Below are 26,897 nucleotides of genomic sequence, written 5' to 3'. Positions count from 1 at the left end.
TAAAAATTTGTAATTGTGAATCTTACCCTCATAATTCTTTTTTTTTTTTTTTTAAGACAAAAATAAAATGCTTATGACTTATTTTCGGAGCACAATCTTAAACTCCAATCTCAAAGCTTAATATATTTTTCATGATTCGTATACATCTTAAGTGGTATTTTATTCTGCAGCCGTTTAGTGTATCTCTCTGTGGCCTTGAGTGCAATAAATGTGCAATTAACAGACTTAACTAATTCATGAGGAACATTGTGAAACTAACGAAGGGCATAACTACTGTACAGACGCTACTGTCATTGGTGAATATTGTTATTGTTCTGCTTTTAATTGCTGGAGGAGGAGGAGGAGGAGGAGGAGGAATAGGAGGAGGAGGCAGCATGTTTTGAATATACGTCCTCAGTTACCATAGCAAAAAAAGAAACATTGGCTGCCTCCTGACGGTTATATCTAACGTCAGAGGTACGTGGAGGTGTTAACTTCTTTACTTTAAACCGGTTAAACAAATTACCCTTTTAAACTTACGAGGCCACCAGATTATGCCTCAAGTAACAAATCCTCTGGCCATTCATCTTGATCTGGTCAGAGGAACAGGGCCCCAGTGTTTGAATCTCTGCGCCACTGATTCAGACTTTTTCCAGACAAAATATCATTATTTTTTTTTGCCATTTTTTGACTGTTATCTTAGTGGAATCAGTATCACCCTTCTCTCTTTAGGAACCCACAATATTGAAATCTATAAATGCTGAAAACTGGTGCCTCTCCTCCTGTGCTTCGGGTGGATTTAGGTGTGGACCTGAGAGGCTTATTTTCAGTTGTCATCGGCACAACAAGTCCACAGAATTTGCAAACGCTGTCCAATTGTTGTGAGAAGATGAAACAAAATGTACTTTCGGTAAGTATATAAAGTCCATAGGGGAGAGCGGATCCCTCTCCTGCTGTCACCCTCTCCCCAGTCAGTTTGTTTGTTGGCTGAGGAGCCTGGTAGTGGTTTACATTACATATGATTATGTAAATCGGGAGCTGTTCCTGTGCATTATGGGCCAACGCATTGTCAAGATCTTTTCTAAAGCAGTCAAGTAGCTATTTCTGAATTCTTTTATTATCTGAGAGTGCAACAAAGAAAGTCTTTTGTTCAGTGTTTTTGCCGCACACACACCAACATGCATACACAACCATATACATGCACACTCTTCCTGCTGTCCATGACTTACTACTGTCCCCTAGTGGCGCTTCGCTCCATAACCTCCCAGCTCTCCCATTTCCATCAACTTTCCACACTTCCATTCACCTGACTTCCTCCTGTCTTTGTCCTGCATCCCCCCCACCCCCCCTCGGCGCGCCTCCTCTCTGCCTTATCATGCTCAAACATTTAAGGGCTTGATTCGTTGTATTGTATGACAGAGAGCTCCAATTATGCATTGCTGTGTCCACAGTGACTTTGCTTTCAATGGAGGGCTCAAACAGTGTCAACAAAAACAGGAACCCTGATGTTTTGTGGCCATTGTGAGGCCGGAGCCCGTGTCAATAAGGTATTGTTTAGTCGGACTACCACACCGAAACTGCGGCAAGAATGTTATCAGACCTGTGGAAATTGGGTGTGCGTGTAATAGTGCTAAAATGTAAGTATGATTGTTTGGACAAGCCTGAAACAAGCGCACACAGGGAACAGCACTGGAGCTCTGTCACATCTCTACACCGTTATTTCTAAACTCCCAAATTATTATTTCACTCTGTTCAGGTTTTACTTCTTGTATTTATTTTTAGCAGCTGAACAAGACTGAACACATCCCCCTTAACAACATGCGTTTTTACACTTTAGCTTTTCTTTTTCATGATCACTGTTGTTCTTGCTCTAATTGGTGTGATAACCTGAAACACTGCTAATAAACAATAAGGGTAAAAGGGTCAGACACGCACACACTCTCACACGCTCGCACTCACACACAGAGTCAAGTCACTCATGTCAAATGACCAATTATACAGGTTATAAGGGATGGCACCTCCGTCTCCAGTGCCCCGTCCCTCCTGGGATAGCTTTCCAATGAGAGGGCTATCACTCAAACCCAAACCACATTCATTCATTAGTCTGTTAAGATGGCCATCAATTATTCATTGAGAAGGTGGCCAGTGGATTATTTCTGTCAGCGCCAGGCTTATTGTATCAAAGGTTGATTATGGCTTGGTTGATTTAGGATGCGCTATTATTTGTGTGATTGCTAATTATATCAATCTGTATGATTTTAGACTTTTAATGTGACTTTAGAGAACTGAAATTATTTAAACGTTCATCTGATTTGTCTCTAAAGTTTAAAACTTATACAAAAGATGCATGTGATTGTTCATTCTCCGCGTATAATTCCTTATTGTTTAGTGTGATTCAGCTTGATGCGCAGTATAACATCTTGATTTATGGCTGAAATACACTCAACACCTCGACTTTATCCCTCCCCAGTCTTATGCTCACATCTTCGTCCATTTTTCCATGGCATCATGTCCCAAAATTCACACTCGCACCACTCTGTAAAATCTTTTTATTGCAATGTTAAAAAGTCCTGTGGGGATTTTTTTTTAGAGAAACTGTGTGAGAGGAGAACCAGTAAAGTAGTTGTGCCAAATCGAAGGACTGACAACGCTTTGGCTGCAGCTTCAAGCACGGTGCGTGAGTTTCAGATCAGACTTAACAAGTAAGGTCAATCGATTATAAAGGAAGTTGTGAACTTTTTTTTTAATGTAAATCAGATTTAATACATACACACATACAGAGAACAAGTAATATTGAGAATTAACCTATGTTTTTAAATAAAAAAAAAAAAACACATTAAAAAGAGTCCATGTCCTAGTGTTTGATGTTGAAATGCTGGAACCTTAACCTACTTCTTTCCTTCTTTTGACCCACTGATTACCTTCTGAAAACATGACCCAGTGAAGTGCCATTCTTTCCAGCGGGCCGATGTTTTAGCAAATACAGATGGAGTGTTTTGGAGATTAGCATCCTGTTACAACACACAGCCGTGCACTTCAGTTTCATGTTTGCAAGGCTTTCCATTTGCAAACTTGACCTGCGACTTTAGAGAAGTTGCTCAACGCAGCAGATTGCATTGAGAGGAGCAGATACGGCGTGTAAATATACACAGTGTAAACGATATCTGGGTGTGTGTGTGTGTGTGTGTGTGTGTGTGTTTTTGACACATGCATTAAATGCTGTGTAAAGACATGCATCTTAATATTACTGTGTTTAGACCTATAGTTTAATGTTACTGAACAACTCACATGCTCCAAATCTTCATATCTGGTTAATTTTTTGCGTTAAAATGACATCCAGAAGTTTTGTTGTTCCACAGTGTCACCACGTTCTCAGTTACAAAAATTCTATTAGAAAAATCTGAGGTGTGTTACTGTTTTGGGAGTTCTAATGAAGAATAAACACAGCGACGAGGTGACGGAGAGCAGACCTTGGACTTGGCGTTCGGCTTTGAGCCACAGCAGACACTTACACACTGTGCAGTGACAGCTCTTTGAGATGGGGGGGGGGGGGGTTGGATTATTTCTAGTTCAATGTAAAGAAACTATTCATAACGGCCCCGCTTGAGAAAACATTAACAATTTTACATATGGATCAAAGTGGCCATCTGGTCAGATTCACACAGCCTATACCTTATTCATGCACCTCGTTTACTGCTCTCGGTGGATTACCTTAATTTTCTGTCCTCCTCCCTCCCCTCGGGTTTGTGCAGCACTTGCAGGGTGAGACTCTCTCAAGAATGTGTCTAATTTAGTGGCTAAGAAGCAGATTTATACCTGTGCTAGTTATGGAGAAGGCTGCTCCCCGGAGAAGCCCAATGACTGTTTACGGGCGGCCTGACAATGCCTCAGCAGATGATGAAGCACCTGCCAGAGTTCTCCCATGTCTGCTCCATCCTCCCGCCGTCTTTCCCCTCTTCCACTCTTTCTTTAGCCTTGCTCCGCTTCTTCCTGTCTCCCAACCTTTCTCCGGCTTTGTTCCTCCCCTCGCCGGAGCCGCGTCTTCCTCCAGTTGCCATGGAGTTGGGCGTTTTACAGCCGTTCTTCCCGCGCTCCCCAGAGTGAACCCGTCCACTTACTCTGTCTGCCTCTGAGAATAAGAGTTTTCGTCTCCATGTCCCTCTGCCATCCCCCCCCCCCCACTCCGCACACATGCTGGATAGACAAATCGACAGCAACACACACACTAACACACACACATCAGTGAACAGAGCTGTGGTCAGGTTTTGTTTATGACGGGGAAAGGCAATATCGAGATTGTTTCAGAGTAGTGTCATCACGTGAAATGTATCGCTGTCAGGAGTGTGTTTTATATGTCTGGGCTCTGGGCTGAAGCCATTTTGGGAAACAGAAAATATCATATCATATGACCTCCTCTGGTATGAAAGTAAACTATCAGCTGTAAATCTGATACACAACTACAGTTGTGTGAGGTCGAGGAGAAGTGAGCTTTTTTTCCGGCAAACAACTTTAACTGTTGAATTAAAAATTCTCTTGTTTCTGGCTTTGAAATTCAGCTAATTTGTTTTTCTTTGTGTTGTTTACATTTTTCAGTAAATGATTTCTTGAGTTTTCACTACATTTGGACAGTTGTTTTAAAGCTTTGTTTCAGCATGAAACAAGAGATTATACCTTTTTTTTTTCAATTTCTGACTGTTTAAAATAAGAAACACAAGGAAAACCTAAAAAAAAATAATAGATAGCTTGTCATTAGTATTCAACAAGTTTTAGTAACAATACTTTTGAATTAATTACATCTGCATCAAATTAATAATTCCTAATGTATAATGTGATATATAGGTTATTATAAATCTCCAAGCTCATTATTTATGCCCCTTGATACGGTACAACATTATAAAATCATCAAGCGTTGACCAATTTGAGGTCGCATTCCGCTTCTCCTCTCACTTAAATATCCAGGCTGCATTAAACTCAATGGGCCGTAACTCGTTAATGTATACGGTATGATTTTGCACCTGTAATTAAGTGTCAGTTTATGAAACACACAAACACTAATAATACCCAGAGCTTTTCTTGGGCGAGCCCAGTGGTGGCAATAGCCCATCCATCAATGTCCCTAATGAGGCGCCATACAGACAAGTCAGTGGAGGCTTCTTGGGCTGCTCGCTCCTATTTTCCACGCGATAATATGTATGTGATGATAACCACCTAAAACCCCACAGGAAGATGATAGGAGCTAAGCTAGGGAAGATGTGTGTGTGTGCGTGAGCTTGTTCGTTTGCATGTCTGAATACTTACAATGTGTTAATGTATGTGTGTGAATTGCAGTTGTGGTTTAAAGTTTCCCTTTAACTTCACTACTGGATGTAACACGATTAAGTGCTAGCAGGTTAGCATGGGAACTGTTTTCTGTGCCGCCATTGAGTCAGTTTGAACAAGTAGCAAATCTCCGGAGGACATTCACACACATGCATGGGGAGAACATGCAAATCCCACACAGAAAAGCTCCAAACCTGGGCTGGAAGCAGGGGAGGTTCTCGCTTCGAGGCGAGAGTGCTAACCGCTGTACCACCATGTGGCTGGAAGAACAAAAACAGACCGACTGAACTGGGACGAGCCAACATCAGAAAAAAGGAAGATTGTTCTCGTCTCTTTGGAGAAATGTTGTTTATTTACGGTCTCAGCAAACCTCCATATTTTCATCTGAAATTCTCCACCAGCTTATGAGTGATAATCCCTTTCTGTTTATTTCAATTACATATTTTTCATCCTCTCCTTTTCTCTTTCTCTCTTTTCAGACTTCAGAGGCAAAGTGTGGTTGCCATGTTTAGTTAAACCAGCTACAGTTTCAGAAGCTGAGACCCTTGTGCCGTTGGAAGGATTTCATACGACGGATCATGACCGCATCAGAGCCGGGACCAGATTTGGACTGGGCCTTGCATCCTGAGGTAAGCGGCGTTCTGAAGTGAAAGGAACTACGTACTGTCTGTGGATTTTCATCCAAGCATCTCAAATACCTCAAATTTCGTCAATACATTTTTTGGAGATTTTTGCACAGCTACACAAATTGGAGCGGAATCCTTGTAGAAAAAAAAAAAAAATGCACATCCCCCAAAATACGTGAGGAATGAAGTCACTGTTCTACAGCAGTTCAGCTACAGACTGACCTAGTTTGTCTTCGCGTTGAACATTAAAGTGCTCCTCCAGCACACCAAGTATTTCCAGACTGATTTTTCCAAGTACTCCTGTCCACCTAGTGATTAGTGTACATTAATGTAACAATGAGGAGCGGCCACTCTTAAAATACTTTCAGACTTCTTGATATATTTTTTTTTCACCCCCTTTTTTTTTTTTGTCACTATGAAAGCAGCGGCAGTCAGCGTGTCAGCGGGTAATGACAGAGGAAGTGACGTCTGACAACTATAGCCTGCCACTGTGGTTGGTTCTTTAAGAGCAAGAGGAGGTGGCCACGTCTCAACGCTAATGGAGGAGGAGAAAATGGCCATGTCACTCCTGTCAACGTATTATGCTTTAAACCTAGACAGTTGTTGTCGCTCTTGCAGGCCCATAATTTTATGCCATTAAAAGTGCCAAAGGGGGGGAAAGAGTGAAGGAAGAAGGAGTGAGGGAGGTGGGCTCCGGAGTGAAAGCAGTAGTAGGGTTTCTCTACCTCTTGTTCCCTTCATGCCTGATTCCCTGCCACCGTCGCACTGGAAACTTTTGGCATTTCTTGAAGGCATAAAGACCAGTTGAGACTTTAAAGTGATCATAAAGTCAATCATGTTGGCTTGAATTACCCGGCAATCTCTGTCAGTTGGCCCCGTCTCAGCCGCTATGCCATGAGACGCATGTGTGTGTGTGTGTGTGTGTGTGTGTGTGTGTGTGTGTGTGTGTGTGTGTGTGGGAGGGAGGTGGCCGACTGTGTGCGTACACGTGTGATCCTCCGCTAATGCGCGCACTGTAAACGCGTGGGAGACGGCGAAACCTGAAAGTCTGAAACCGAAGTGAAAGATCGTGTCCGAATCGGATCTTGTTTGACGTCTAACTCAGCGAAGTCCAGTAACATATTTTTTTTTAGTTTGAACTAATTAGACAAAGAAACTTTTTTTTGAAAGACATTCTGAAGCCCTGCAGATAAGAACAAACTTTGACACTTTTGTAGAAATTTCCACCAATCAAAATTCTTGGTGGGAATTACTGTCACTTCGTCTGATTTGCATGCATGGCAACCTTTTTCCATCTAAAAGGATACCAGACCCCACAAGGTCTTTACATTATGGGCAAACATTTGCAATTATGATGAACTCCAGCGGCTTATCTCAAAAGGAACAGGTTCATACTGACGGACAAGACGACATTTCAGTGAATAAACTGCTTTGAGCTGATGAAATAAAGATTGCTCCACCTCGGGGGTACACTCAAATTAAATTATCAAGATGACTGCATGCATGCCGCTCCCATTAACACAGGTATGGTAACAGCCTGATCGCCCTGTTTCATATACTATTTATGTAACATCTACTGTATACAGTCACCATGCCAGCACTTAAATCTCTTTTCTTTGTTTGTTTGTTTTTTTTTTCATCCCCTCTCACACATCTCAGCTTTGTTCCACAATGGCTGAAGGCCTTGTGGTGGATTCTCTTGTACTTCATTCAGGGAGACGAACTAATGCCGAAACCATGTGTTGTCCCCAGAGGCTGAGCTAGTAGACACTGTGATGCATGCAGTTTTATGCGTGCAGATAAACACGGGCCTGATGGCTTGTCAGCCTCCTCTGGAAGGAGCCCAGAGTCCGCTGCCTTAAAACAATGTTGGTGTTGGGGTGAGAGACTGTGACTGGTAATGGGAAACACCTGTGCTGGGGTGAGCAGCCGGGCAGCACGGGGCGAGGGGGGGGTGAGGAGGTGAGGGCTTTACCACTGTTAGAAGAGGAAGGGAAGACAAGAGGGACGTATAAAGCCAGTTCGAAAGGGCACGACATCCTCAACATTTGCCGCTGAGAAGTGGAGGTCTGAGGAAATTAGTTACAGTAATGTCTTGGTGGCTGAACCTTCAGCTTTTACCACACATGTGCTTCCAGTGGAGTCTGAACTTTAGGTGTTTACAGTAGTTACTTGAACAGATTAGAATTATAGCTTTGGCTATCATGGGAAGAAGGAAATGCACCTAGAGTGGAAAAAAATACTGATAGTTATGTGCTGAAATTAACCATATCATGATAATTTAATGTAGATTTCTCTCAATGTATGTTTTGTTTTCTGTTCTAAGTTGCTCTCATGTATCTCTCCCTCAGTGTGTGTGTTTGTTGAGGTGGGATTGAGTTGGTTTGGAGAGTGATCTCTGTTGGATTTTTGGTGGAAAACACTTTAATAGAATTTTTTATAAAAAGATTTGCCTCTGTGGGATGTATTCTTGGATGTAGTGTCAAGGTTTATACTGTATAAAAGACGATTTTAGGGGTCATTACAGAAGCTATCTTACATTTGACATATTTGAGCCTGTGGCGGAATTTCAGATAATCTGATGAAAACATGCCCATTTCATCGGCCACGTATTAAAACTTTCTTGCTGAGATCTTACAGTATCTTACAATTATCATTGAATTAAAGCGTAATGAAAAGGCCTCTGCCTTTAAGTAATCGTAGGATCATGTATCAGTATACCTTTTATTAATTCATTTCTCTCCAGTAACAAAAAAAAAATGATATAAACTGTAACACGTACCAAGGTGATTCACATGTCAGTTTTATTGGTTTTTGAATAATACCTCGCTGCAAAAAAAACAAAAGAAGAAAAAGTGCATACAGTATAAACATGCAAATCCCAAATGAAACAAAGAACACACAACACAGCAACATTTTTACAGCCAAACATCTTACCCCGCTATATATCCATCAGGCTCTGCTCAGCGGCCCACTGCTCCACCCTCCAGTCAGGTTGATCATTCCATCTCCTGCTTCTCTATCCTGAGGTGCCTGCTGTCAATTTATCAGACTCTTCCTTTTAATTTCATACTTTCCACCGTGCAAGCATCCATCTCCGCTGTCTGCAGCAGCTTTAGAGGCTTCAGAGCATAGTGGTGTGTGAAACAGGCTGATGCGGAGCCGCAAACTGACAGCGAGACGCAAGTTGCAATGGAGTAATGATGTCTGCAGAAAAAAAAACAAAAAAAAAACGGCTGTGTACTGTACACCCGCTGTGGATTGTGTTGCCAGTGGTTTCCAATATTTACAGGGAAATGCACGCTGGTATATCGAAAGGTTCGTGGAATATTCTTGGCACGTGGGGATATGTTTCATATAACAATATCCTAAAGATATCGTGGCAAAGGAAACACACACACCGTGCTTGATCAATCCTTGTGCTCCACGTGATGAAAATGTGGCAGAAGATATAGTTTCCAACTGTTATAATATAAACCTTTTTACATGATAATACTAATAATAATTCACTGCAACAGTTGTAAACAGCAATAAAAAAGTAATGAAAATAAATTAAAAATGAGATACACAATAAGTAATAATTAATTAAAATATGATATGTATGAAAGAAGCAGCCAGGTAGGTTGATCTGCAATGTGTATTTCAATAAAATACAGAATAATTCAAGCTCTTTTTTATCAGGATAGGTTCAATTGGATTTAAGAAAATCATATTAGGAAAAGTTATCCCCCCGACCCCCCAGATATGGAGAGCTGTTGTTCTGTCCCTGAATCCCTCCACAGCACACACAGGGTACGTAGTAATTTCGTGGTGGTTATATTGTGTTGTCTTCATTCTGAACTGACATTTATCAGTGCTTGTATCAGGGAGTCGTATAACATTACGCATTATTCCTGATGAGTGAGATATCTCCTGTTTTTGGGAATCGTGCGTGAAACAGAAGATTATATTCCTGTTAAACCCCACCTGCTTTATTGCTCTTCTTTTAATTTGACATTTAAAAATACTTTCCGCACTGGATGTGACAAATAAAGTATCACAAATGGAATCTTAATTTTCGTCTCACAAACTATGTCTCCATAACCTACCCTCATCTTCTCATCATCCTTTCCTCTTCTGCCCCCACTTTTTCCCTTCCCTCCTCTCCTCTCACTGCATCTAACAAAATTAATTACTGTATGTTTTATTTTATGAAGGTGTCAGGATGAAATGATGAATGGCTTGTAATATCAAAAGATTAGAGACACAATGCAATGAAGGACGCGCCTGCTTACTCTGTGATAGTGCTTACATGCAGGGAGGTGTGCACTACACGCACACAATCACACACACACACACACACACAGACACACACACACACACACACACACACACACACACACACACTCACACTCACACAGACGGTCTCTGGGGCCATTGATATCTGGTTTCATATTTGATATTAACTACATGGGGGAGCGATTATGGCCACAATGTCATTACTAGTGGTAGAGGGGCATAATAGAAGTGAACTTTTCAAAAGGGTCCTTATAATTGCTGCCTGGGTCCTTCTTGATAAAATTCAATATTGATATGTACACTGGTCCCCTCATTACGGCCACAGATGAAAAAGAGCATTTCAGCATTCTTTAATGAGCGCTGTACCAGTGAAGGTCATCTTAATGGGGTTCAACTTGCTTTTGGGAGCCAGAGGTAATATTCTAATGAGAAAAAGCCACTACAACACTCTAGTAATTCTGTAATTGCACCCATGGATGCCACTTTATTGTTGCCTGTGTGGAAGTATTGAAGTCCTTTGTTGTCATTTGCAACATTGCTCGTCCTTTATGGCCGGGCCTCCCAGTCAAGCTGGAGCTCGGTGTTGCACGCATGCGGGCGTGCACACACCCTCATTATCATATTTCAGATCCACTCCGCGCACCGTCTAATGTTTATTGGAAACTACAGTTTATTCATTGCTTACTTATGGGTGGAGGGACATCGGAACCACCTCGCAAAAGGAATGAATATTAAAGCCCAGTGCCGCGGCGTGGCAGAGCAAGGACAGAGGGAATGTTTGCATGCACTTGTGCCCATGTTGGTTGCGTTTAGCTGTGCATGTGTTGATGTTGAGTTTGCATGAGTGCATGTGCATGTCCAGGAAAAAATAAATAAAAAAAAGTAAAGCTTTGAGCCCGAGGCTGTTTCTCACTCGAATTTCAAGCTATTTCTTAGAATAGCAGAAACTTTTGCCTGCTGTTGCACTGACATGCCTTTTTATAGAGATTTTTCCAGTAACGTGTTTTCTACATACATTCAGATTCTTGTTTTTGAGATCAAAAGGAGAAAAAAAAAAATCCACTAATTTTCCATCGAGCCTCACACTGCGTCTTCACTCTTAATTGACAGTGATTCAGGCGACAGTCAGTCACGTGACACACATGTTTTACTCTATTTCACACTGCATCCTTTGGTCTTCGTGCAACTTTTTTTCACATTTGCATTACTGCTTTTCAAGCTCACAAAACATATTACTTCTTCATCGTCCTCATCTTTAGCTCCTACTGCAGATAATACACTTCTCTTTCCTGTGTCCATGACCATATTTATTGTGTATAATTAGGAAGAAAAGAATAACATTTTACAAGGAGTACAGCGAAGAAGAGGACATCCAATATGTCCAGTCCTGAGTCTCATTTCCTCCTGCTTGATGGTTTCCCTAGAGTCCGGTCTGAAAAGCCATCTCGCAGAACCATGCCGACAAGACAAATGAACACACAAACCACGTGCAGACCATCTGTGATTGCCGGTTTTCTTTTCCTCCCTAAAAACCTTCACATTAACTTTAAACTGAGAAATAGAGCTGGGGGTTCAGGTAGCCACCACTACTCTTACTGTTGCTCTTAATCTGCAGATTACTGCTGAATGGGATCCTTTCTGAATTGGTCATTTAATCTTGCAACAAAGAGTGTGACCAGTTTAAACATTTTAAAGGAATTTCAGATATAGTTTGAGTTTGGTAAACTGGCTAATGAGTCCTATTTGGGCAGATTTTATTTTCTTGTTTCAAAATGAAATCATAAATATGTCATTTTAGAAGAAAAACCCTCTGAATTATTTTAGTACTTCGTGTTTTTATGAGCTTCTCCTTCTCTTCCTGTTTCACCTTCTTTGTAGGTCATGTCAGTTTAAACAAGAATATTTTCAGTGTGATTTGTATGCACATGAGAGATGCTCAACAGAACAAGAAGTTAAAAGTCACACAGCCTCTTCTTTTCTTTTTCTTTTTTTTTTCTTTTTGGACACAAAAGTAATTTTCAAAGTCGCGAATCATCAACATTCAGCTTCCCATTCAAAACTATTTCAGGTCGAGACAATGATGAAACAGATGTAACCTAAACTTGTGCTGTGAGAGCTCAGGGGCATACGCTCTTTGGGGAATTATAATGAGCAATTTGTCAAATTTCATCCAAAGCGGTGAAGTGTTTTAATGTGTAGATAAATTTCAATCTGTCTCCTCAGTCTTTGAATGAGTGAAATAGGAGAGCCAACCTGCTGCACACGATTCAGGCGGCTGTGTAAAAGAATGAACGGGTTTTAAAGGTGATAAAAAAAAAGAGAGAGAGGCAAGGCAGTGAATATCATCTTGTAGATAAGACAGCCACCTCGCTTTCCACAGGCTACATCCGTTTTATTACATCTGGCAGCGAATTAAGGCACGTGTTGGGGGGGGGGAAAAGGACGATTGAAAATGAAACCTGGGGCTAAGACCGCATTCAGTCTGACTTTTTTTTTTTTCCCCTGCTCCAACACTGACATTAGACTTTGATTCTCACATGAGATCCTCTGATGATGATGATGAACCATAAAAAATGATATAGCTCAATAAAAGTACAAAAAGGCGCGAGTTCATAAAGAGGACCTGAGGGCCATGTTAGGTTTGGTCCATGCCAATGCATTTCTTTTCCCTCTGCTGGCTTTTAGAGATGATTACCTTGGATATTTATGGATTAAACATTTTCCTTTTTTTTTTCATTTTGAAAGAGTGTAGCTGGGTTTTGTAAGGCTGAAGCTTCCCTTTTGTCCATTAGCAGATATTTAATATGTTCCACACAGGGAAAATACAGTGCAGTTCATCTTGCGTAGCACTGGAGAAAGAAAACACTACTTTCATATATCACTAGTGACAGAATTGGAATATTGACTAGTATTGATAGTCATTGAAAGGACAAATGAGGCAATTGTTGGTTGAGTTTTCTTGGTCACCTTGAGAGTTTTTATTCGGATTCAGCCAAAGTCCAAAATGTCTCACATGCCTCTATGCATCATCATGAGCCCATGCCGATATATTGAACCTCATATTGGTAGTTTGAGGAAAGTCTGTAATCAAGGAAATGCTGGAATATATCTCTCCTCTCTGCTCCTCATTGATTCCTCTATCCCTTCCTGCCGATTGAAGGGGTGGAGGAGGCATGCGGGCTGGAGCGAGCGAGCGCCGGCTCCCTCCTCTTCAGGCGGCGTGTGATGTGACTTGAGCTGTGTGATCTCCATGAGAGAAAACCCTGATGCATACAGGAAATAATCAGGGCAACACAGGCAGGGTTCAGAGGAATGCAAATATTTTCAGAGTGCTTAAAAAACAATACCACACACACGCGCGCGCGCGCGCTCGCGCACACACACACACACGCATGCACGCTGCCAAATGCGGACCACCTCCACTCCACTCCCCATCCTCACAAACACACAAGATCACACACACTTTTAACCACAATGCATACCCACACGTACATCACACAACAGAGAGAGAGAGAGGGAAGGAGGGAGGGAGGGAGAGAGAGAGAGAGAGAGAGAGAGAGAAAACAACCAACCCCCTGACAAAACTCTCCCCAAGTGCATTTGCATAAAACATTAAGCTTAACAAAATGATTACACCTGACAAGTTGAGTTGGAGGAAGAACATCGCCAGTGGCAGCCGGTTACTTGCAGATCCTGCAATCATTCTCTCGTCAAGCAACTGCTTCATGGCCGCCTTTGTAGGCACTGTCATGCCACTGCATCGTGATTAATCCTTCCCTTTTGTTTTTCTTTTCTCCCTTCCACCCCTCTCAGTCCCTCCCACAAATCCAATAAGTTGCCCTTAAATCAGGTTACCCTGCACCTTGCAGATAGGAGCATTGTGATGGATATGCCAAAATGCATGCCAGGCAGCGTGTTTTTGTGCGGGAGCACTGTGAAATTGTACTGCTGTGATTTTGCATTATGGTGCTAAGTGTTTGTCTTGTAATGCAATTAAATGTGCATGTAAGCCACCCCCACACTCCCCAAACTATTGTGTGCCGTATTTAATAATTTTATATACGCTCTTTTGTGACATTGCCATTTAACCCGAGGTAAAATAGAATAATTTAGAGGAGTATTAAAAGAATAACTTTAGAGTGTGTGCCATTGAGAACACAAGCTGGATCATTTTCGGAAAAAAAGATGACAATCAAAACATTAATATCCTTCTCACTCATATAAGCCTGCTGAAAATTCTTAGCTCAGAATACTTTGCTGAAGGATAGCTCGCAGATAAAGAAAGAGAGAGATTATTGCCTCCTTTCATTTCTGCCCCCCTGGCAGCAGTAGGTATGGTAATATGGTTTTTGAATATTTGCAAGCATAAACTTAAGAAATGAGTGCTGATAAGGAGTGACAGCAACAGAGGCAGCAGAGATCTTCAGCATGACAGGCGATGTCAAAAACCCCGGTGACGCTGTCAGTGTGACAAACTTTTCAAAAGAACAATGCACACACACACCGTTATTGAAGTGAGCTGCTGCAAGCCTGTCTGACAGTGTTGTCCCAGCAGTTAAAAAATGGAAACATCACCTAATTATGCACGCCGTATTTTTTTTTCTCTCTCAATAGTTAAGCCTACAAACTTTCAATGTATGTCAATATACTTTGCAGCGCGCTCTAGTACCACGGGCATATGGCGGAATGAATGAATAATTCCGTGATAGAAAAGATTTAATTGAAGAAAATGTGTGCACTGAAATATTTAAGCTGGTGTTCAAAAATGGAGGTAAATATTTTTATTTTAACCTCAACGGGTTCTGCGTGTGTCCTGAACCTGACGGATGCCTCCGCGTAAGCAGGTGTCATGTTATGTTGCTGAATTTTGCTTGTCTTTTAATCTCAGCAGTGCTTTTATTGGCCACTGCAGACCCTGTCACGTCTGTGAGAAGCTGTGAGGATCATTACTTTGAAAAAAGAACCAGCTGGTCCATTGTTTAGGCTTTGCCAGCTGTGTCTATTTTCATAACCCGTTTTCCTTTTGTTCTGCTGCGCCTCCATATAAAAGTACCGAGTCAGGAAGACGAGAGTTGTATTTCAACATTTTCTTGAACTCTTACCCTCGCGGTGGCTTGAACGCTGGCGTGCGCGCCCGCGTGCGCGTGCGGACGTCTGCACGTACAGTGTGTGTCAGCGTGCATGTCTGAGTGACTGCGAGGAGGAAGGCAAGGTCTGTAATCACCTAATCCAAACATACACTCGGGGAATCTCATTACTGGACCTAACAGTTCCATTTGAACCTTATCTGGTTTCAATCAGCCACCTCTCATTTGGAGAGAGGTGCAGAAACTTGATTCCTTTTGTCTAGAAGTCTCCGCTATCAAAGGTCTCCTGTTTGTCTTGTCTATCACTGCCTTTTACAGCTAACAGTATTTTCGGTTCTCCATCAGCGGTGCGGGGAGCGATTGAAGTGGCTGCTTCTTGTCATCCAGCCTGCAAGTAGCATTGCGTGTGTGTGTGTGTGTGTGTGTGTGATATCAGCGGGTTTCTATGTGCAGAGTAGACGGCTGCCACAGGGAACTCCCGCTAACCCCACACCCTTGAACACTAAACACTAGTTTTTCCCCAGCCGCCGACTCCCACAGCCCCCCGTCCACATGCAAACGGACATTAAAACGAAACCTGACCCCGGCCCTGGAATCTGTAAGGTACTGTTTTTTTCCCCCCTTCTTCTCTCCCTCTCTTTTTTTTTTTTCTTTCCTAAACAGGGAATCCTGCAGCCTGTGGGTTTGTGTAGTGTGTTCGTGTGTGTGTGTGTGTGTGTGTGTGTGTGTGTGTGTGTGTGTAGTCGGGGGGAAGGGGGGGTGAGTGAAAGGTGAGCATGGAGCGACGTCAGCGACTTCGAGTGAACTGTCTCAGGAATCCCCAGATTAAAAAACTCCAGAAGGTTGAGAGTCAGAGATAATCACAGGATCTGGAATTCACAATAACAAACCGGCCATATATCTACCTGTCTCCGGCCTTCCTCCCCGAGACGGCCACAGGGTCAAACAAATGGCTGCATTCCATCAACAGCTCTTTTTTTTTCCTCCTGCTGGGCTCCCAATGAAGTGTCTGGAGGGATCAAATATGGCCTCTGAAGCAAACTTTTAACTCCTCTCTTGCTTTCCTCACTTAACTAACAACCCAGATCTTTTTTTTTTTCTTTTTACATCCAACATCCAACAGCATTACCACTGAAAAGAAACATAAACTGGATGTTGGACTTAAAATCTGATCAGGGTGAGATTTTTAGTCAGACCTTTAACGCCCGTCCGCTACCGCACAGCCAATGTGGCTGGAGCTCGGGGCTCAGCGCAGGAACTGAGGTTAGAGTTCTGGAGTTTCGTGGCTGGGGTTAGAGCGCTTCCTCTGAGAGTTGGACCGGAGCAGCGGGCTCAGCGGCTGCAGTGATTTCTGGGTTGAATTAACAGTTGAGCAGGAGGACCGTGGCTGGTGTCTGGAGTTGAGGGGGGAAGGAAGGTTCGGGGGCTAGCGGAGGGCCTAATACACCAGGTATGATTTACATAGCTGTGAGAGAGTCCAGGATCTGAGCCTGCCTGGACCGGGTCCCCTGGGAACTGTGCTGACGGAGGCTCTGCATTGTGATATTTATGTGATTTATGTTCCCCACGTACTCTTCCTTGCATTGCCTGGCAAGCTTATTATTTATTCCCGCTTGTTGTGATTATTTGCTTTAGTGCAGTTACAAATACTGTATATTTTGCAGCCGTTCTGTAAACCTTGGGTTGAAGCCTGGAGATTTGACTGTGTGCCTGTCTCCTCCTCAGATCTGTTCTCTGTAGAGGTTAGCCTTTGTTGTTGCCCGTGTACCCGTCTAGACACTGAGGATAATTTGTCCCTTTGCTTCCTCCTCTGGTTGCTCCATTCTCAGCAAGGGAAATTACCTTACAAAGAGGGCAAGGGTTGCCAATTGAAAGTAAGTTATTTCGTCAGTCTAAAGTGTAGTAAATAGCCCGAGGTTAGGAGAAAATAATGATATACAGTCTTATCCAGAGGGAGACTACAGCATGAGACACAATCAAACCCTTGCAGAAAACTTTCTGAAATGCTTTCAGAGGATGTATTTCATCATGTTAGATTACTACTGTGGATAGTACTTCTGCTGGATGGTTATATCATATTCATATCCTGCATATCTTGGGCATTGTGCACCAACATTCCTCGACTCTGTGGTGCGCGGGGTTTAGGACTGCAGGGCATATCTAAATTCAGCTATTGATTAATGTTGCAGGAGAAAAAAAAACCAAAAAAACCTGTAAAGACATCATCGTCTGCAGCTGCACGGCAGACTGTTTAATTCCCCTCTCGCTGCTGCATTCAAATTATTTGCTTTCACAGTCAGAAATCGAAAGGTTGTAAAAATTGACTTCCTGTACAGGCAGAGAGAAATAAATTTCAGCACTATTGACAGCAGCCAAACAGAAAAGCTATTGCCCAGCATTTAATTATTGAAGACATTGATCAACAAAGTGATTTGTTTGCTGTGGTTCAGTTAAAAGGCCTAATTGAGTCACGGTGTTCTGTAAAAGGCTTTTATTTGTTCATCTGGCCTGGATCAGATTGCATGATGGCTTTCAGTCACAAAGTATGAAACACAGTTTACTTTGAAGGAACTCGTTCAGTGACGTCTCTTGAAAGCAGCATTTCATTTAGATACGATTACAAAAGAGAAAAAAACAGTCTCGTTACATTTTGGGATTATAATGTGTAAGAAAAAAAATAAAAGCAACATTTAACACACTGATGGAGCAAAAACAACAATGGCAACATCCACAAAAAAACTCAAGTTTGAGCTCAGTCCAAATTTCAGAAGTCCTTTTACACAGTGCAGAGGTTCCTCCAGGTGTGCAGCTATCGAGCTGCAGGCCTTCGCCTCCTCCCCTTGATCATTTGCTCTTCCCATGCTCTCATCAATAAGCAGGGAGTCTGATCTATCAGACACTAATTCTACACTGTATTGCCCTTGGGTTCCCTGTGGGAGTTGAAGCAATCTGACTGGAACAAGTTCTGCGCTTGTTCACCCTCACGCATTGTTTCTAATTGATTCATGTCGCTGATAGAAAAAACAATAACGGACCTCGATCGTGTTATTGTTTCGTCTTTCCAGAGCTGATATTCTTGATCAACTCATTGCAATGAGCCAAAAGTAGTTTTATGTTGCTAGAGCACAAACAAATTTAGAGCACCTTCTCTTTCTTGCATCTTCATCCAGCCTGACTCTCTGGCTTATAAACTGGAAGCATAGAGCGAAGCGACAAAGGAGGAACATCCAAAGGGGGTACCTTCAACAAAATATCTGTCTTAACTCCACAGCTGGTAAACGGGTCTAATCACCTAACTTCAGACAGAGCTGGGAACGTCTGGATTAATGGCATTCCAGGAGGAAGGCTGGGGCTCCAGGTTGTGTTCCACAGTATGAATCTGGAGGGAAGCCTCGGACAGCACGACTGGAAGAAATTATGAGATAAAGAGTGAGAATTGAAAGAAGGGTAGAAGAGAAGGAGGGGTTGTGTCAGAGAAAGACACCACAGGAAAGAAAAAGTCAGTGGTGGGGGGTGGGGGGGGGGGGGGGGGTTGGGGGTTGTTCATTTTCTGGATAGATAGATCAGATGAAATGGAACCATGCGTCACAATGAAAGCAGCTGCGCTTTTGGCAAGGACTATCCTGGCACACACACACGCACACACACACACACACGAACACAGACACACTCCTCATAACACACATGAGCAGCACACACTGCCCACATGGCGGCGGACAGGTGAGGGTTAGCTTTTACTATTAGCGCTGCGCTGGAGGCCTGGATGAGCTCAGCCTCTGATTTCTCCTTCATTCTTACTCGCTGGGGCTTTAGCCAAGGGAGCAGAGTTTAGCGGGCCCTGAAGGCACGGAGCCATCTAAGCAGCACAAAGTCCTGGAACTGCTTCAGATTACCTGCTGTGGGCTCTGCCAGATAGAACTGTGTGTTTGTGCTCGTGTGCAATTGTGTGTATCTGTGCTCACTGTAAGTTTACTGCAGGTTTGTTGCATCCGATGTCATTATCAGATTACTTAAAGCTGCACATCGTGTGTTTGATGTGTTTCCATGATGTGGTAGATGAATTTTATTAAAAAAAAAAAAAAAAAAAAATCAACACAATTTTTTTTTCTTTTTTTGTGTCATTATATGGCTTTTATTCATTGTTTAGCTTAAAAGATTTTTATTCCATTGCAGGATTTTGACTCGGTGTTGCTTTGACCTCAGCACAGTCGGCCACTACCAGAACAAAAATAAACAGTTATCCTTGGACGTGTCTTTATTGTACTTAGTCACACATGCATTTATCATGAGGTTATAAATCTCGGTGAGTGAAGGTTGTTAATGACTCCGAGAGACAGTGGTGGAAGTGCTCTGTCTCCTTCGTTGGATGGGCTGTGATTCTAGTTGCTGAAGACAGAGCTGTTGCTGGTATAGTACTTTTCTGGGCCCGGGACTCCCCCGGGCTCACTATAGTGGAACGCTGTGCAGACTGGAGGCCCTGGCCTCATGCTGAGCCTGTCTGCATCCAGCAGTTTATGGAGATGCTGCATATGGACTAACACTGACAGTTTGATGTCTGCTAGTTGCTTCTTGCTTTCCTGTTTGAGAAGTCACTCTTTATTTGTTTAACTCTTTCCCTCTTGTCCTCTCTTCCTTTTTTTCGTGTTTTGTTTTTAAGTTTCTTTTTTTTTTTTTTGTCTGTTTAATTATAGAGCAGAGATAGGAGGTTCAGCAGATCAAGCTCTGTGCCGCGCGCTTCCTGGATATGTGAGATTTCAGTCGGATAACAGGCCATACAGGGGTAGGCAGAAGCTTCACTGTGTAGTGGAGTTTTTTAATATTTCCTTTCCTCTGTAGATATGGACACGAGGGAAGTATCCATCTCCTGGGATCCTGACCCCAGAGGAACTATCTATATTCCACGCGGAACTCAGACAATGACATTTAGACAGGGGCAGGGGGGCTATTTGTAGTGTGGGGTCACTTCCAAGGCATCAGCCCCAACCTTTCAGGGCCTCAGACCTCGGTCCATTTTTAGGGGTGAGAGTAGTGAAAATAAGCATCACCAGCAGTTTGTCTTTTTGCAGGCTTGCATCATTTCCTGCACCCCCCCCCCCTCGCTTTTGATCACACTCTCTCCATGTCTGCCCGAACACACACTCTCTCACGCAAAAACAAACTTGCACCATCCTCTGACTCCTCCGTCTTTCCTCCGTCCTTCCAGCCCTAATGAGTCGTTCAGCCCGACGATGATAGACTTGTATTTATTATCCAGGCCGATAATTTCAGGGAGTGCTTCTCCACTCTGTGCCTGGGGCCCCATGCCAGGGACGGACAGGCCTCAGCTCCAGGCGGTGGGGGAAATTGTTTTTCGGCACCCACCTCCGCTCCGCCCAGTTTTACTTTACGGTAAAAACTCATTCTCCCGCAGGCATTGTCACAACTTGATTCTTTTTTTTTTTTTTTTTTTCCAAAACAGTTTACTCTTACATCCTCCAATACAAGCACAGCCACACACATGACTAATCCTGTTAGGTCTTAACACACTCACAATGGACAAACTCCAAGCAAAAGCCCGAGGCTACCGCTTCCTACCACCTAGCTCAGTAAATATTAGAAATAAAAAAAAAAAAGGAAAACATCATATAAATGTTTCCGCTTGTCATGGAGTCAAGTTCTAAGTGCCCCGGCAGTTGTTTACTGTTGCATGTTTGCTTTGGAGTTATCAGAGAGAGGCTGTGAGTCGGCGAGAGACCTGTGGTATGCACGGAGAGCACGGGGCCGCAGAACCCTGTGCAGCGCACACACAGATACATAAATCTACCGTGCAGCATGTGAGCTCATTAATTCAACGTTTCGGCCCTTGTGGATGAGACGCAGGGCCTATCCAAACAGTGTCCCTCTGCAGCACGGCTCTGAGCGCTCTTAAGCACTCTCTATTTACTGTAGGCCTGTGTTTGGACTTGTGCCATGTAACACTTTGACCCAGTGAGAGGGGATTGTTGAGACTTGTATCCAAGAAGGGGAAACAGTGAGCTATTGTGAGTCCCGGCGCAGCAGGGTTTGGGTTTTGGTTGTGCTTTATCAGTTTCTCAACTTACTGACACGTGTGATTGGTAGTCTGAGTAAACCTTTATGCTACTCTTTCATATATCACGTTGGAGCTTCAGATACAGTTTAAATACATCTTTAGAGAAAATGACTGAAGCTTTCAGTATCACTTAGCCTACACTGTTTTTCAGAAGGGAACTGTTTTCCTCAGCAAAATAAAGGGTGAAATACCTTTTCAGTGATATCAAAGTAAAGCTGTCCGAGTCAAGTGTGTCCTTTCCGTGCCTTCTTTCGCTCACACACACCCAAACCTCTGACTCAGTACTTTAGATTCCATCATAGCTCCCAAACATCCCCTCGGTGTTGACATTAGATCCCCCAGGGCAGATGGTCTTTGGGGAGGGGTGGCGCGCTTCCCTGGATGCCTGGATTTGTGCTGGAACACGCAGGACGAATCAGAGCACCTGTGTTCGTTTGGACATAGCTCGGCACATCACATGATCCGTCTGAGGCGAGGGCGAGGGCGCAGATATCCAGAGCTCATCCCGACTGATCAGCACCTCCTCCGAGTGACCCCGTGTTGACCCAGGAAAACACTCATCCATCTCTGTCTGCGCTCACTTCAGAGATGATATCACTCCCTGCATTTGATCAATTTCTGCTCTGAAATAAAAAGTTCATTCCTGTCAGCATCTTTACTGACTTTGGGTTTTATGTCTTCACAAACGCTCAAATTAAAATTTCATTTTTTTTTTCAGATATATTTCACCGGAGTTTTCTTTTATATTAGTATACTGATGATATTTAAAAGCTTCACTGGAACCGATGCAGCCACTGTTTATCTATCATTTCATTTTCTGATGGCGCAACGTCCCAGCACAGACGTCTTCATAAGGATTTCATACATCCATAGGACAAGCATCAGGTCACAAGGCCCGATGATATCAGCCGTGCTACTCTTCCATTAAAGTGATCCCACATGTTGTGGCCAGTGTTTTGGGCCTGGGAAATATTATTTTGAGGTGAGGGCTCATGTATCCCCCAAAGTAGCACCATGCTGTCCCAAAAAAAGGAGCATAATATGGAACAGAAGTGCAGTGCCGCGCTATTGTCCAGCGCATTAACCCCAATCAGGCTATGGACAGCATGTTTGAGGTCAATCAGACTGGCTTTTTTTTCAGTTTATTTCTATCTCACAGCTTCATCAAAAATATGATTTAACTATCAGTTGTTTTTTTTTTTTCAGAGCAACTATCCCAGTTCATCAAATCACTAACTTCAATTTATAAAGTCCTTTCAGCCTGGACGAGCCTTTAAACTGTCCCGTCAGGATGTGATGTGTAGCCGTCCTCTGTCTTGTTCATCCCCGCTGTCACAGTGGATGACAGGTAAATGACCTCTGAAAGTGCAAATACTGTCACTCCACTGTCATAAATGCCCCTGTACAGCACAAAGCAACATGCATATTTATGATGCCGCATAAACACTGCCCTTGCGTCACACCGGCAGGCAAACGTGTACCTCGCCATGCCACTCATCTCCCACCCTCCAGAGCCCCGATGGCACAGAGTGCCAAATGGGGGGGGGGGGTCAAAGGGAATGCCAGCCTTTGTCAATGGGATGTTGAATCCCATCAAGGCACCGACCGCAAAAAGTCGCCTTTCATCTTCCCAGGAGGAACTTCTCCCCTAAACAAGTGATTCCAGTGTGGCTATTTCATCCTGTTTTGATTTTTTTTGTGTGTGTGTGTGTTTTTTGTGTGTGTGCAGTCGTGTGCATGTCGAGGCAGCGGCGCCTGTTGCCGCGAAGCATCAGTCATTCTGACCTGTCAGAGGTGAGAGACTTTCCTAAACTCCGATGATTAGTGGATGATGAGTCCGGACACGTTGGTGACTGACAGCTTCACCGCCCCGCAGGGGCCTTAATCCATGAGGAATGGCGGGAGGCGAGGCCGGTGTATTAATCTCCCCAGTGTTAACCCTGTGACAACACAAGTGCTTTTTATTGTTTCTACAAAAGCTTCGTTCAAATGCATGCTGCAGTATTTAATTGATTTCAATGTTTCGGTGTTTTACTGTGGACTGTTACTCTCCTGTGTTCATTCTCCGGTGAGGCGGAGTTGCTAATAACCTGAGATAAATTCTAGGATAAGACCAAACAATTGGCCACAACTGGTGTGAAATCCTCTCTGGTCTCCAGTGAGGTGCCCCGACCACTCCGCCACACCTCGGCCCATCTTTCCTCTCAGCGGGGCGCCCCCACAACACCTCCAGCTTCCCCCGGCAAAGCGGCCAGACTTCCTGTATTTCTCAGCCATAAAATATTAAATAAAGTATGTGCAGGGAAAAAAAAAAAAGGTCAAGTGAGAAAAAAAAGCTGCCATGAATTGAAAAAAGCTGTCTAGCTGTTAATTGGTTTATGTCCTTTTGGTTTCCCTCCTGGCTACTGTAGTTAGAGTAACTTTACATTCTTTTTATATGTTGGAAAAAGGGAAAACACTGTGAGTTTGGTAGATTTGGTAGACTTGTATTCAAACACATACACAGATCACCGTCAGTGGCAATGGAGTGATTAAAGACAGTTTTATGAAACTGAATGCTCCCTGACCCGTGCCCTTCCTTAAAGCTGCTCTCCTACCTTGAACGCTGGATGAAACTCATTCAACCGCTTCCCCCAGGTCAGCCAATAGCGGGGACATTTCTGAAAGATGCTTCCTAAAAATTAATGTATTGAAAAATGTGTTTCCTCTCCGCCTCACATTTCACATAACCTCTACTGTTAATGGCGCTCTCACCGTGACCGGAGCCTGAACAAACTCCGGCAGGGACTCGTGCGCGGCGTTCCACCTGCACCGGTGGCAGTCTGGTCAGAAAGTCTCGTGCAGAAGAGGGAGACGTTGCCAAAGAAGGATGCAGCTGGCGGCAACTTCTCAAGGTTCACACTCAAAGAGGAAAATAGATTTGAATTCCTTCTGCAATAATCAGGGTGCAATTTGTGATAAAAGCAAAGGAGGGCATGTTTTCAGAGAGGTATGGTAGGAATTAAAGAATAATGAATAATGTAAAACATTCAAACTTTCAGTTGCATCGTGGTCCACAGAGGTGTCACAGATATGGCCTGTTCGCCTAAAGAGGCTCCAGCCTGGCGCCAAACCACCAAGCACATTGGCGAAATTAAAAGAAAATATTGATTTTTTAACTAATTTCCTTTTTTTTTTTTCTTTTAAATATAGACATATGCATCACATATACTCTGTAACCACACAAAGAAAAAAAAACCCTTTTAATTCAAAGTTTATTATATCACTGTTTTACTGGTCCAGCCCACTCAAGATTAAATAGGACTGTAACCAACAATATAATCTGTTCAAGTGCAGAAAACACATATTCAACCAAAGATCACTTCTTAATGTGAGCAGCATTAGAGTTGATAGAGTTGGTTTCACTTTGGTTGTGCTTTATACATTTACTTGGTACGTGCTCTGTCCATTCTGTGGCTGACGCAGCTTTAATCTCTCTTCAGTGGACACACATTTCATACCTGCTTATGATAAGAAAATTTATTACACACAGAGAGGAGCTGGACCTGGTTGAAGTCAGCCGCCGTCCTCCGTCTCAGCGTGACACCGTGAAGTTGCTGTTGACTTTTACGCATCGTATTGTCAGCTGTGACGCACGTGCAGAAATGGAGCAGATAATATATTTGAAAGCGTATTCCCGGTGTGACTGAAACAACCACACACACACCTCCCTCTGTAACACATCTTTTAAAGCGCGGCCCTTTTGCACACGGATATTTATCCTTGTAGGTGTGAGTTGATTGACAGATGCTTTGGAACGTTGTGTGAAGCTGTTTCACAGTTCAGTGTCAAGGTTATGGTGCATCACACAAATCCGCGCTAATCGTAGCCTCAAGTAAGCTCCACCTGACAGCGAGAAAGTCCACCGACGATGAATTGTTGACATGTTTTCCGAAACCGGCATGCCCAGCACATTATTTTCCCTTAAGCCTATTCACAGTAATGGGGAGTGATGAAAGGATTTTGATTGTCTGCTAAAGTATTTAATGCACAGCAAATATTTTAGACACCGCTCACGGTGCGGAAACAATACATACAGTTTCCAGCATTCTTGGTTAATCAAGCAGAACAAAACAAACCGAGCCAGTGGGAAGAAAAGGGGGAGAGGGATAGAGGAAAAAAAAAGAGAAAAAAACAGACTGGCCGTTGTGGTGGGCTTGGATGATCTAATTCTTGAAGAAATGTGACCATAATTTCACTTTTTGAGAATTTGTCTTCACAGGAACCTGCTGTGACTTTTAGGCATATAAATATTCACCTTCTTCTACCAGGCTTCTAATAAATGATTGATAAAATCACAATAGGAGCCTTTCTTCAATGAAATTTAACAGCATTACTGTGAAATGAACTGTATGCTTGTGCCCTGTGGTGTTTAAAAGGATTACTGGAAAAATACAATATCTTCTTTGTCAGCACTTAAGGTCTATATAACCGTGCCTCAGGATATCCTTTTCCCAAAAGGAAGGATTGCCCCATTTTATTTTTTTTCCGACTCTCACGCTGCTCATCACATTAACACCTCAGCTTCATACCAAAGCAAAGACTCCCTCTCATAATGGGATTAGTCAGAGTGAAGTTGCTATTTTCTAATGTGCTCCAGCCTCTGCGTACTTGTACGAAAGATAAAAAAAAAGATCATTTTGTCGTTTTTTGATCATATTTAAAAGGAGAATAAAGCGCGTGAAAATTACATATTCTGCTCTTTTTTTTAAAATCCTGCACAGATTTCTCCTGGAGAACGTCTTCTGCTTTTTTTTTCTCACAGAGTTGTAGATTTCAACAGGATTATGTGGAGCGCTATCCTCCTGTATCATCTATCATCTGAGGCCCTTTCTCCTTGTCCCTTTCCAGATGTTCTCTTTTGACTTCCTCTCCCATCTGCCATTCTCTCCGTCCCTCCGACTGAATCAATATTAAGTCCATTTGCCGTATCATACTGGAGCGTCTCTCCCGACTCCGGATGGTAATGATGCGATGATAACCCGGGGGTGAGTCGCACAGGGGCGAATTTTAGCCTGATCAATACAGCTAGTGTACAGTATGACAGGGTTTTCTACAAGGGTGTGCTATACTTAAGCCATTTATTATGTGCGTCATCACATATTAAAATATCCCTCTTACAAACAGATGGAAGCTAAAAATAAAAAAAACATTTCTGTTGGTATCCAGACCTGTTATGTAGATATAGTTTCTCCAACATTACATGCAGGTTTAGGGTCACTTTATGGGTCACAGATCTGAATTTTCTCTCTGTCCCTGGACAGTAGCAGTCATACGAGCCACCATGACATCAGTCCATTAATGCGCTCCTCAGCCAAAGAGAGCCCGAGAGTGGCCCTTCCTTGGGGGAAATTTCACTGAGGGTCTTCGGCATTATGAGCTGCTTCACCAAACCCCGCTCAAAGCCGGCATTCTGCTTCCTAAACACGGATTTAATACCCTCATTAATGATATATGACAAGGGAGATCAATGCAGACTGCAAGTTAGAGCCCTGGGTC

The sequence above is a fragment of the Salarias fasciatus genome, chromosome 19, assembly GCF_902148845.1.
Source record: "Salarias fasciatus chromosome 19, fSalaFa1.1, whole genome shotgun sequence".
NCBI classification, from domain to species: domain Eukaryota; kingdom Metazoa; phylum Chordata; class Actinopteri; order Blenniiformes; family Blenniidae; genus Salarias; species Salarias fasciatus.
The sequence above is the reverse complement of the archived record's forward strand: the minus strand, read 5'-3'. Positions refer to the sequence as shown.